This window comes from Mya arenaria, chromosome 10 (genome assembly GCF_026914265.1).
Source record: "Mya arenaria isolate MELC-2E11 chromosome 10, ASM2691426v1".
In the NCBI taxonomy this organism is placed as follows: domain Eukaryota; kingdom Metazoa; phylum Mollusca; class Bivalvia; order Myida; family Myidae; genus Mya; species Mya arenaria.
Genome location: NC_069131.1, coordinates 54,524,897 through 54,539,286, shown reverse-complemented (window position 1 = coordinate 54,539,286; position 14,390 = coordinate 54,524,897). Strand labels below are relative to the sequence as shown.

General features: G+C 35.4%; 1 pseudogene; it reads right to left on the bottom strand.

The window, feature by feature from the left end:
- Positions 1 to 4,848: 4,848 nt before the first annotated feature.
- On the bottom strand, positions 4,849 to 5,750 carry LOC128204828 (uncharacterized; annotated as a pseudogene).
- Positions 5,751 to 14,390: the final 8,640 nt, after the last annotated feature.

Sequence of the window (14,390 nt, the reverse complement as noted above, 5' to 3'; positions counted from 1 at the left end):
ATACTAATTCCCTGTATAGAGACATACAACAAAGGCCGAGCATTCGCTAAATGTGAGACAAAAACATCATTTAATAAAGAAAATTCGCACTCTATATGTCTTTGTCAGAGTTTCAAACCGAAAAACCGTTCTTGGTTGCACAGACATCTCTACTTGACACGGTTTCAGATTTTCTTACACTTGCTGTTTAAGAACACTGTTCCTGTATCGTTAGTATGGCGGCAAGCTTGAAAAAGCATGAGGTAAATAGCAAGACATTTTAAAAAATACTGTATGCCTGTATTATCATGCTTACTTAAAAGTGGAGTTAAGATTGTGTTTTAATCTTGTTTCATTGAATTTCATTCTATAAATGACGTACCCAATTTGGAATATATAATCAATATAGTTTATGTATTTGTTTCATACATTGCTAGTACAATAAGTTCTAAGGAGACCTCCTCATGAATAGCCTTGTACATTATAAACTATAATATAGCAACATTCTTATATTTAGTCAGACCTCCTCATGAATAGCCTTGTACATTATAAACTATAATATAGCAACATTCTTATATTTAGTCCTTAATATCATGAAACATTCGTTTTAATAAATTCTTAAAAACAAATAAAATCTGTATTTAATTACCACTTGTAATATCCTGTATTTTTTTTATACAGGGGATTGGTTTATACTTTCCTGGTGACAATCAAACAATGACGAAGGGTATGGTCTCCGTAGTAGCATGATTAAAAGATCAAAGATCTAGCCACTTTGTAAAATTAATGCTGCATATTGAGCATGAACGAAAGGTAAAGTTAAAGAGTTGGCAAACTGTCATTGGTTTGTAAAATCATATGTAATTGTTACAGTTTCGTTTATCTGAAAACATATATAACAAATAAATTAAAGCAACAGTGAATGTAATACAAGAATAATACCACCAACACTACCATCACCATTATCAGAAAAACAACAACACACCACCAACACCAACAAGAACAACAACAACCTCTTATTTATTGAAGATACTTAATCAAAGACATTACCAGTAAATATCATCGTTTCGTTGTTTTATAGACAAAAACGATATGATAAATCTACACTATAAATATTTGGACTGGGATATAAAACTCAATATTCCGATGTTGACAGAAAGCTTTATTGCTTACAACAAAAAGGTTGAAGACGCATCGAAATCCTCAAGGGAACGATACTCTTGAATTGTCTGTATGTACCAACTTTGGTTTAGCTCATATTGTATTTAAACGTTGTCTTGGTGTAAATATATTTAAAAATATGTACATTTGATAACATATATTTAGTCGAGTATATCTGCAATATTAAAGCTCCGCTCTCATCAGTTTAACAATTGAATAAAAGAGAATAGTGCTTTCATCGAATTGTTAATGGTATCGACGAGAACTGTAAATCCAAAAATGTAATACAAATGTAAGAAGATATTATACAAAAAACATGTTTTTATTCTATGATAAGAAAACTCTATTATTTACACGTCATTTGTGACAAGAACGGTGCTGGAGGATGCGGCCTTTTATGTGTTGTCTCGATATTACTCATTATTTATACGCAATTTGTGACAGGAACGGTGCTGAAGGATGCGGCCTTTCATGTGTTGTCTCGATATTACTCGAAACCCTGATGACAATTTAAACAGTGTGGTCAATGCGGTGAAGACTGTCAAAGCTAGAAGGCCGCTCGCTATTCCAAATAAGGTGAATTTAAAATTATTTATTCATACAATTAGACAATTTTTGTTTTATGTGGTATAATAATCTACTTGGTACTTGGTTTCATCACAATGATACAATGGAAACCAATGACACACTGGGACAATCGAAGTAGGAAGATAATTAACAATAAGCCTGTCAAGCGTTACAAGGGTCAAGGCCAAATATACACTGAACTAGAGACGCAATTTACCACATAATACAATTACTAATATTGTGATGTTTTTTTTTAATTCTGCATCTGTTAATATTTATGTCAAGCTGACAATAACATTGAACAAGAAATAGTAACTACGTTGATTTAACATCGTGTTGTTTTGATTTTTTATTACTTCGCTTACTTAAGTGTACACGTTTGCTCTCGTCGGACGAACACTGACTATAGTTAATCATGTTTTGAAATTACAAGTATGCCTTCCTTTTATTTATTAAAACGAAGTTATGCACATTGATCATTTTTGAACACATTCCTATATGAATGTGATTTTTTAGGAGCAGTTTGACTTGACTCCCATGGGGAGACTTTTTTAGGGATGGACATATTTTTACCTACAATATAGTGATTAGTTATACTGACATGTACTTTACATAGAAATATAATTGCTATGGGGAAGTTATTCAGGGACAGACATTTCATTGACATCCACTGTAATAATAGTATTTCTGACATTAACATTGAAAAGACACACGCTATGGGAGTTAATCAGCGCCGGACATTGCAATGACAATGACTTTAGTTTCGTATTAGCGAAATATTTGCTCTTATGTTCAAGTCAGACTTATCTCGTGCATATAGGCAAATATTTGTTGACCCTGGAGATATTCATTTTCTAGCAGTACATTGGCGTGCTAAGATATATATTGACTGTGCATTACCTTTTGGATTGCGTTCGGCAGCGTATATTTGCCAACGTGTATCCAACATGATACGTTACATCTTGACGTTACAGCAAGTCACTACGGTCAACTATCTGGACGATTTCGGTGGCGCTGATACTCCTAAACGTGCCGCTCGGTCATTTGCTGTTTTGTCCGAGACATTGGAACGCGTCGGCGCCCAGGAGAACATCAAGAAGGCATGTTTCCCTTCCACAATCATGGTATTTCTTGGAATCCTGCTGGATTCTGAGCTCATGGAGCTTCGCATCACCAAGGAAAGGTTATAAGAGATCCGCAACCTACTTCCGGTTTGGATGCATCTGAAATACGCCTCCAAGTGCCAACTGCAATCTTTGTTAGGGAAATTGCAATTCGTCGGTAAATGTGTTAAGCCTAGTCGTGTGTTTATTTCACGCATACTTATGCTTTTACGTGGTCTCAACTTGAAAACTCATAAAGTGAGATTAAATTCGGAATTCAGAAAGGATATAGTGTGGTGGATAAATTTCATGGAAATATACAATGGTGTTTCTATGATAAAAACCGAAGACTGGTCTGATTGTGATGTTGTGTTTGCAAGTGATGCGTGTTTGTCAGGATGTGGTGCCTTTCATGAGAGCGGAGAGTATTTTCATAGCATGAAACCTGAATTCGTGTTAAAGATGTGCTCTAACATAGCCCAGTTCGAAATGTACTGCATAGTTGTTGCGTTAAAATTGTGGTCGAGTAAATTGATGGGTAGAAAGATTTCTATCTTTTTGTGATAATGAAGCAGTGTGTTGTGTGTTGAATTCTGGTAAAACCAAAGATCCAGTGTTACTTCAATGTTTGCGAGAGTTGCCTTTCTCGCTTGTACTCGCGAGATCGAGATTCGTGCCATTCACCTGACTTCTGCGGACAACAGACTCGCGGATCTACTAAGCCGTTGGCACATTGATGCACACTGTAAGGCTCAGTTTCCACATTGAATACAACGGATATTAACGTGAATGAATCATTGTTCTTTTTTGAGAATAGATGGTGATGCGTGTATTGCAGACTTTATACACTTGTACAGGTATATGAGGCAACTGTTGATTTTAGTTTGTTTACATTATCAGTATTGCTTATTTCTATTTGAAATCTTGTATTTGTCAAATATAGCTTCATTACATTTGATAGACTTAGAATTCATTTCTCGTTTCTAGTTTTATGCATTTAGTTATTTAATTTGTTTGTTTTTTGTTCCGTGTGAATCCCAAAACGTTTCTTTAATAGGATTTTTTTTGTCATTATCAGATGTTGCTGACGAAGATAAAAGTGGCCTTGGTTGTCTCCGTCGTCAGTTAAAACTTACAAAAATCTTAAAACGCAAATTCGTTCCTTTTTATTGTTTTGTGAATATTATAACCAAAAAGACTGTCCTGTATCTGTAGAAACATTGTGCTTGTACGCTCAATTTTTAAGTAGAAGTATGAAGTCTGTACAATCTATCAAAAATTATATTAATGGTGTACGTTTATATCACATTTTCAGGGGATTTGTATTTCCCGATATTTCTAATATTTCTTTACAGATGACTTTTAGAGGTCTAGCTAAGCTTTTGTTTCATTCTCCGCATCAGGCACCTCCGATTACGCCTGGTATATTGCTAAAAATCATATAAAATATTTGCTTACAATTAAAGCGTTCTGTTAAACAACAAACTATATGAAAAGATATCGTGGGTCATATTAAAAACCAGAGATAAACTTCGCCCCAACAATAGAGTGTAAAGTGCTCTGGAAAACTGTTTCCACTATATCTTAAACCCTGCGAAATAATATACTTAACATACCACATACAATATGCGAGTATTATTGTGTCATGCTTTAAGACAACATTGCCATATATCTGTACATTTCTCTTACAAAATCATATCTAATATTGTAAAACAACATAAACTTGAACCTGATTGCCTGAAAAGTTGACCGTTCAGATCGCTGTCGAGCATAGAACTAATCGCCACGACCATTATCCCGCCTAAACCGCCGACCAATAGCCATTGGTCACCTGACTTTTACACCCGATTAAACCGCGCACTAATATTTGCGCGCCAATATGTTAAGACAAAAGTTCTGCGCTATACTACGTAACGCACAGAACTAGTAAGTCTGAACACTTCTTTTACAAATAACAAACACCTTTGCCGGGGCAGGACATGCGATAGAATTTACAAATGTTAGTGAAGTCGGCAATCAAATTCAAATCGTGAAACATTCATAATTTAAGTTGTTTTGTGATGAACAATTTTTTCTCTAGACAATCATCAACATATCCGTCTTTGGCCGTATCTGTCTTCCATCGACCGTGTCTCTTTAAACACCGGTCTGAAACTCCGTCAGCATTTGCTGCTACAGTAGCTCCACTTGCTCTTAAAGAATGAGTCCCCAAGTTTAATGTTGGAGCGACTAATTGTAACTTTGAAACTATGCATTCTCTAGCGCGGGTATAAGTGATATTGTTGTTCTTTTTTAACAAACATTTTTTGCCTGATCTGCATGCTGGCCTGAATAAAAACATATCTGAACCGATTATTAGCCCGGCGCATTTCATGTAACGCTCCAACATAAAAACTGGACAAGCCGATGTCGAACCCTTTGCAATTAAAACCTCTTTTCCCCCACAATAAATATCTGTTTTGCTCTTCTTGAAATTTAACGTCATTACAAGTTAGTGCACTAAGCTCATCAAAACGTAAAAATCCAGCATAAGAGAGAAGAATCATTGCGAGATCCCGTAGAACTATCACATCCGTTGATTCAATAAACATGTCACAAAACTTTATCAAATGCTCAGAATTTACAACGTCTTTTTTCTTAATGGGTTTTGAGTTTAAACGCTTTGCACATTCAAGCATTGATTTTACTACACTATTCTCGGTTTGGATCTGTAAAATCATTTACAGAGTGGTACCACTTGATGGCATAAAACACTGCCGAAATAACACTGGCAGATTTGTTATTGTCTATCAATGATGATAAATACATTGCAATATGAATGGAATGCGCTGGTCTATATTCGAATCCTTTCTCTATACAAAAGTCTATAAATCCCTTTGCTTGGTGGTGATATTTCAAAACGGTGTTGTCCGCCCTAGCAGCTAACAGGTGGCTTGCCATTCTGTCGACCACATGTTCAGAATTGTCAATAATCGCCCCGGCTTCCTCGAACTTTCGTGTTAGCGTTTGTCTCAAGCCAATAACTGCAATACGTATATATCATGATACAACATGTACGTGTTCCGTATTCGCTTATGATTTAGATACGCGTACGTCAGTCTGTACCTGTAAAACCGTAATCATGACGTTTCTTCTAAACGTCAAGCATATCACAATTTAGCGCCAATAATCTGAAACTCAAGGGATCGTGCATAAATATCCCGTGTTTCCCTTTTCCCTGTAAGACTGCGCCTGTAAGGGGAAATTCATAAACATCTTTTACAAAACTTTTAAAACCATATTTCCGAATAGTGAGTAACGGCCAAAATGGAGCCGATATCCACCTAGGAACAACCACTGTTCCTCTGCATTTTTCAGCAACCATCTTGTTTAAACATTCAACGATACGATTCGGCGGTGGAACAATCCAATTCATCTCTCCTACCCAGCTTTGCGTAAAGCAATCTATGGCTTCCGTACCTGGTACCCACCACCTTGAATTGAAACGATCACATTTATTGTTATAATGTGACGCAAATCTATCAACTGTAAATGGTCCCCATTTTGTGTCTAAAATTTTAAATTATTATCACTTATTGACCAATCATCTGAATCTAAACATCTGCTTAAATGACCTGCTACTGCGTTATCCTTCCTCGGAAACCATTCTACAAACAAAATGATGTGGTTAACATCGCATATACGATGAATATCAAGACATATTTCGTGTAAATCGTCTTTATTGCTTCCTGAAATCAGAATGTACTTTACATTTTTGTTATCTGTGTAAACCAGAACATTTTTACCCACAAAATTGTGCAGATTACTAAGCATAATTCGGCGTACAGCTTCCAATTCCCGCCAGGTAGAACTTTTTACCTTCTCTGCATCAGACCAAGTTCCGTGTACTTTTGAATTTTCTGCTACGTCAGGAACTTTAATGTGTGTATTCATTTGCGATAAATCTAAACATTTAGACTCACATTCGGGAGCCTCGAATATGAGAACATGTCTTTGAGACGGAAACCGTCTCTCGCTAACATAGCGAACATACTCACTTCCGGGAGCATACCTCTGAGACTCGACCGGCCTCGCGCTATCTGAGCGCACATGCCCACTTCCGGGAGCATATCTCTGAGACTCAACCGGTCTCGCGCTTTCTGAGCGCACCTGCCCATTTCCTGGGGCTATGTTCGAATAAACTAAGCAATTATTCTGAAAATACCTCTTTTCCGAGAGCAAACCATCGCAAACCCAGTCTGTGCGTGAGCTGCAATCCGTTTCGTCATCTGATGACGTCACTACCACATCAACTAGTAAACCTGAGGTACGATTACCATCATGATAGAAATCTACCCGTGAACCCTTACCAGAAACTACTTCACTAATCACGAATCCGCCGTAACCCAAACTGCTTGCGTCTGACCAAAGACTAAATAAACTCAGTGGTTTTGTCATATACCAAAGACTTGCCTTCTATGTTTAATCGTCTTACATTTTCCCGCCAAAACGTCAATTCATTTATGGCGTTTTCGTTTACCTTGACTGGAGCATTCCAACTAGCTCTACTATCAATACAACGATGCAAATATCTGGTCATTCTACAAACGATCTTACCGAGCACACTTTGTAATGAAACAATTTGGCCAACGATACCTGCTAAAAACGAACTCTGACCAGATCCAGCTTATCGCATGCGAGCTGAAACTTTATAGAGTCTATGGCTATTTCTAGCCTATCTATCCGTTCACAAGAAATGAAAATTCTATTTGATTCATAGTCTAGCGTGTGACCTAACCAGTTACCGATGCGTTTCGGGTACCAACTGCATTTGTCTTCTGCCAACAAAAAACCAAATTCCCTTACTGATTGGCGAATGAATGAACTTGCTAACATTGCTTTTGTTCGGTGAATGTGGCCGCCTATGCCGTCATCAAGGAACATAATAATCTTGTGACCTAGAGATCTCCAATATTTGACCAACACCCTTAAAGTTTTACTAAAAATAAACCCAGCGGTGGAAATACCGAATGGCAAAGATTTATATACATACCATTTATCCTCCCAACAAAGTCCGAGATATATACAATGATCTGGGAAAATATCGATATGGTGATAGGCGCTTTTTAAATCAAATGTGAATATGTATGTGCCTTTTTGAAATAATGTTTCTGCAACCTGAATGTCCTCGTATTTCATTCGAAACAGATGCAAACATTTATTAATGTGTCTACAGTCTAAGACGAGTCTAGGCTTACCATTTCTATTATACGCTACTGTAAGAGGATTAACTATATGAGGTTTCTCCTTAACCTCTGAAACGACACCCTTTTTAACCAGGGAAGCAATTTCTCCCTCTACAAAACTGGGATTAGCCCTTGCAGTCTTATTATTTCTCATCTCGATTCTCTCTGGAATCACCTTAAATGGTAACTTATAACCATTGGCAACCACATCTAAAATGTATTGATTGTCGGACGTTTCCGACCACTTACTTAGGTGTTTCTTTAAACTACCGACTGGAGTTACGTCATTTATGCTAGGGTCCACCCTATCTTCTTTTAAAGGGTTGATGTCTATAGAAGGACTTACTTGCCTCTCCACTTCCGCTTGAGTAGGTTCCGGATGATTCGTACCTGAATCTTTTACGTCAGTAACCAAGCAATTCATAAAACTACTTATCTTGTTATTCTGCTGGCTTGTGTTCTGCGGGCACTCCATTTCCCAATGGCCAGATTTCCCACACATGAAACACAATCCGGGACGCTGCCTGCTCGTCTGTGCGATGTGCAACGCCTGTTGTAATCCCGGCTGCTGTTCCGGTCGGCGATACGGCCAGTTCTTAAGCGGCCGCTTCTTGTCCGACTTGGCCTTCCTTCTGGCTCGAGCTTCGGCCTTGTATATGCGCTTCTCGTCATCGCTGTCGTCTGCAATGGGATTGGCCTCGTACTCCGAAACAACACGCCAACCCAACTCGGACGTGTCGGCCAAAAGCACCAGTTTCTGGCGGTGTTTCAGCAATTCAGTAGCTAGAAAAACACAACGTTATTGGCGTAATAATGCGCTTTATATGATGTACTTATTATTTATACATGTGTATATTGACTAAGATGCGCAATGCTTCCAATCCTATAAATGACCATGCATGTGGTCAGTATAATCCGTGTTATGTACACAGATAAATTGTTATCGAAAAAGAAAATATCGATGTTATGTTTACCTTGAACAATAGCCTCGTGTGCGGCGGTTAAATTTTGCGCCTGGACGTGCGACCCTGCCGTTTCAATTTTCTCTAATACCCTAGAATTAATCTTGTACTGCTCCTCGTTACTTTTCCTTTTAAATTTAGGAATGTCAAGTAAAGACGAGGGTTTATCACTTATCTTAGATATCATCCCGCTGATGCTTCCGAGTAACTCCTGGTTGTTTGTCCTCATCACTTCCATGATTTTTTGTTCAATCCTTTTGTCCATAACATCTGACATTTCGGACGTCGCCATGTTTCAAGCAAAAGTTGACCGTTCAGATCGCTGTCGAGCATAGAACTAATCGCCACGACCATTATCCCGGCTAAACTGCCGACCAATAGCCATTGGTCACCCGATTAAACCGCGCACTAATATTTGCGCGCCAAAATGTTAAGACAAAAGATCTGCGCTATACTACGTAACGCACAGAACTAGTAATCAATCAGCGCCGGACATTGCAATGACAATGACTTTAGTTTCGTATTAGTATTTTTGAAATGAACATTGAAAAGACACACGCCATGGGGACGGTTATTCAGGGACGGACATTACATTGACATACTCTATAAAAATAGTATTTCTGACATGAACATTACAAAGACGCACACCATGTGGACAGTTAATCAGGGACGGATATTACATTGACATAACGTAATGGTTTTATTAAACCAAAATTATATAATATAACTACTCAGAAAAAACGATTCGAAAATAATCATACGATACATTCATTGGTGAGATCTCCAATAAAACTCCTATCGACGAATAATATGTGAGAAATGAGATTTCTAACATATGTAAAGAATGTTTTGACAGAGATAGGTTTTTGGTCTGTTCAGACATGTTTTTTTTGATTATTCAAACATTAAAGTAATCATTTGAATATGTAACACTGAGAAAATAGTCTACTGAAATTCTTGATTTTTTTTTTATAATGTGTCCTCTTTACTTTGAAAGAATGGCCTTTACGAGTATTTGGCCGGTAATACATAAACATACCTACATTAGTCTGCACAACTCTTTGTTGCGTCCGTGAAAAGCTTCGGCTTGCTGGAAAGTCAATTTCATTTCATTTCCAAATTATAAAATTTAAATAAGCCGATCATTTTTTAAAAGGACAATACAATGGAAACTACAGGGACAAACCAAAAGGTAAATACTAATTCCCTGTATAGAGACATACAACAAAGGCCGAGCATTCGCTAAATGTGAGACAAAAACATCATTTAATAAAGAAAATTCGCACTCTATATGTCTTTGTCAGAGTTTCAAACCGAAAAAACCGTTCTTGGTTGCACAGACATCTCTATTTGACACGGTTTCAGATTTTCTTACACTTGCTGTTTAAGAAAACTGTTCCTGTATCGTTAGTATGGCTGCAAGCTTGAAAAAGCATGAGGTAAATAGCAAGACATTTTAAAAAATACTGTATGCTTGTATGATCATGCTTACTTAAAAGTGGAGTTAAGATTGTGTTTTAATCTTGTTTCATTGAATTTCATTCTATAAATGACGTACCCAATTTGGAATATATAATCAATATAGTTTATGTATTTGTTTCATACATTGCTAGTACAATAAGTTCTAAGGAGACCTCCTCATGAATAGCCTTGTACATTATAAACTGTAATATAGCAACATTCTTATATTTAGTCAGACCTCCTCATGAATAGCCTTGTACATTATAAACTATAATATAGCAACATTCTTATATTTAGTCCTTAATATCATGAAACATTCGTTTTAATAAATTCTTAAAAACAAATAAAATCTGTATTTGATTACCACTTGTAATATCCTGTATTTTTCATTCAGACGTGAAACATTGGTTTCCTGCTATTTTTTTTTTATACAGGGGATTGGTTTATACTTTCCTGGTGACAATCAAACAATGACGAAGGGTATGGTCTCCGTAGTAGCATGATTAAAAGATCAAAGATCTAGCCACTTCGTTTCGTTGTTTTATAGACAAAAACGATATGATAAATCTACACTATAAATATTTGGACTGGGATTTAAAACTCAATATTCCGATGTTGACAGAAAGCTTTATTGCTTACAACAAAAAGGTTGAAGACGCATCGAAATTCTCAAGGGAACGATACTCTTGAATTGTCTGTACGTACCAACTTTGGTTTAGCTCATAGTATATTCAAACGTTTTCTTAGTGTAAATATATTAAAAAATATGTACATTTGATAACATATATTTAGTCGAGTATATCTGCAATATTAAAGCTCCGCTCTCATCAGTTTAACAATTGAATAAAAGAGAATAGTGCTTTCATCGAATTGTTAATGGTATCGACGAGAACTGTAAATCCAAAAGTGTAATACAAATGTAAGAAGATATTATACAAAAAACATGTTCTTTATTCTATGATAAGAAAACTCTATTATTTACACGTCATTTGTGACAAGAACGGTGCTGGAGGATGCGGCCTTTTATGTGTTGTCTCGATATTACTCATTATTTACACGCAATTTGTGACAGGAACGGTGCTGGAGGATGCGGCCTTTCATGTGTTGTCTCGATATTACTCGAAACCCTGATGACAATTAAGTCAGTGTGGTCAATGCGGTGAAGACTGTCAAAGCTAGAAGGCCGCTCGCTATTCCAATAAGGTGAATTTAAAATTATTTATTCATACAATTAGACAATTTTTGTTTTATGTGGTATAATGATCTACTTGGTACTTGGTTTCATCACAATGATACAATGGAAACCAATGACACACTGGGACAATCGAAGTAGGAAGATAATTAACAATAAGCCTGTCAAGCGTTACAAGGGTCAAGGCCAAATATACACTGAACTAGAGACGCAATTTACCACATAATACAATTACTAATATTGTGTTGTTTTTTTTTAATTCTGCATCTGTTAATATTTATGTCAAGCTGACAATAATATTGAACAAGAAATAGTAACTACGTTGATTTAACATCGTGTTGTTTTGATTTTTTATTACTTCGCTTACTTAAGTGTACTCGTTTGCTCTCGTCGGACGAAGACTGACTATAGTTAATCATGTTTTGAAATTACAAGTATGCCTTCCTTTTATTTATTAAAACGAAGTTATGCACATTGATCATTTTTGAACACATTCCTATATGAATGTGATTTTTTAGGAGCAGTTTGACTTCTGCAACAAGTGTGTTCTCCATTCCGTGAATGCAACTGAAAAGGCTGTGTAATACACGTTAAACAACATAAGAGTGAATGAAGCCAGCTCTCTAGTTTAGAACAAATACAGCCGGTGTGTTCTCCTTGACACGAACAAATGAACATTTGACAGATATATGATGACATGTTAAGCTGTACTGTATTACATTTGCAGACATGGTTATACTTGCTAAATTTGTAAAGATTAGGTCCTGCATAACCGTCATCACATAAGCTACGTAACGCTAGAAAAATAAATGGAATAATGAGCATTTTGTATTGTAAATATTTGCATATATTAATGCTTTTGAATCTTTTTACCACATGATTTATAAGAACAATTTCCGAGGGGATAGCATTGAAATTTCCAGCAAGCAATTTTATGGGAAATGCCTGTACTGTATATAAGAAAATGTAACTATAAATAATAAAAAAACATTATCGAAACAAATTAAATGATATATAACAAGCTAAACTTATGAATAAGAGGATGAGTAGTCAAGATTAGCTTTTCAGAAAAAATATTTCAGTTCAATTGATGTGATTTCATATTTTAGAGATACGTTAGACAAATCCTAAAATTCCAATTGTCATTTTATTCTAAAGATTATTTTTAAGGTTTAAACATTTATTTATGAGGAAAAAATTTTGCTATGATTAAAGTTTGTTTTTTACATTGCGCTATATTAAAATCATAAGCCTTAATTACATATAACAAAAATAGCGATCCAATACAAATTGTTTGATTTCTCCAGAAATGCCTCGTATGGAGAGAAAAATAAATGTGTACAGATATACTTATAAACACACTAGACATACTTACGATACATAATTTCTACAAAGTTCCAAACGGTCGGCTCAATATGTTTTGTTTAGATTAGTTTTTCACATAAAAATGTATACGTCACTTCCTTTATCTTTATCCTTTATCAATTGTTTCGACGATTCTGAACGAAGACATCGCTTTTATTTCTTAATATGTCCTAATGTTAATTTTGTTTCTCTTAATATTTTGCACGAGTGCCTTTAAGACGACATAAAGGAAATAACAGCTTATTTAGTATAAGGTTTGTTAGAACGCATTATTTAATTATAACGTGCTCTTTTATTGATCAAACATTTCTAGAAAGCAAATCCAAAGGAATGTTATCCAGGTATCTTTTATCTTATCACGCAAGATAAGAACAGACATTCATTTGACCATTGACGTACATGAAATTGGAAAGCCATGTTTTTGGCTAATGTTATTGTTTATGCTTGTTAAGAAGACCATATATATTTTTTGCGAAAATGTCTGGACATAAACCTTACATCTGAACATCCTGCCGCGTAGACATTTTCAGGACTAATTAACTTGGGCATCATGTAATTAACGTTCACCAAATTGAATTTCAATTTCATTTAAATTTGTCTTTAAATTAAAGTCTGGAAAGTAAAGTAATCTTCTTTTAAATATTACAACAATAAATATATATTGTACGAAACGTTCACATTGGTTTCAAAAATCAATGTTATATTATCCTAGAATAAAAGAGAATCCAACGTCGTGTATTTATTAAAACAATTGAAATTGTTTTTGATTAATTCAATGGTGTTTGTTTTTTTTAATTTGTTTTTATTTTGTTTTAATTTTTTTTTTTTTTTTTTTGGGGGGGGGGGTATTACTTTTAATAAAGTCATAACTATTTCAAGGAATTTATTCAATTTTAATTTATGATCAATATCTTTTAATACAATAATGTTTTGCTTCAGTAAATATGTAGTCATGAGTTTACTTCTTTTCCTGGTTTATATATTACATAACAAGTCCCAGAGCATGTTTCATAGTTCTACATTCTATACTTTGATCGCAAGCTTTGTGGTCAAACATTGTATTATGATACTATGGAAATGTATTATATTTCTGTCGGGATGAATCTGATATAAAACTAGAACATTTGTAAATATTAAACCTACAGATTACTTTAAGTGGGGAAAACTGGACACTTTATGACATATCAAGGACATTTAAAAACGAAATGTATGCGTGTGCTGTTCTTTTAATACTTGTGCGAGGTAAGTTTTTCCTGTTGGCAAAATATTATAAAGTAGCCTGTATTAATATCAACATTCAGTAAAATCCATGTATAATTTCCATTCAAATTTAATAGGAAATAAATCAACGATTTGAAAACATATATGTGCAAGA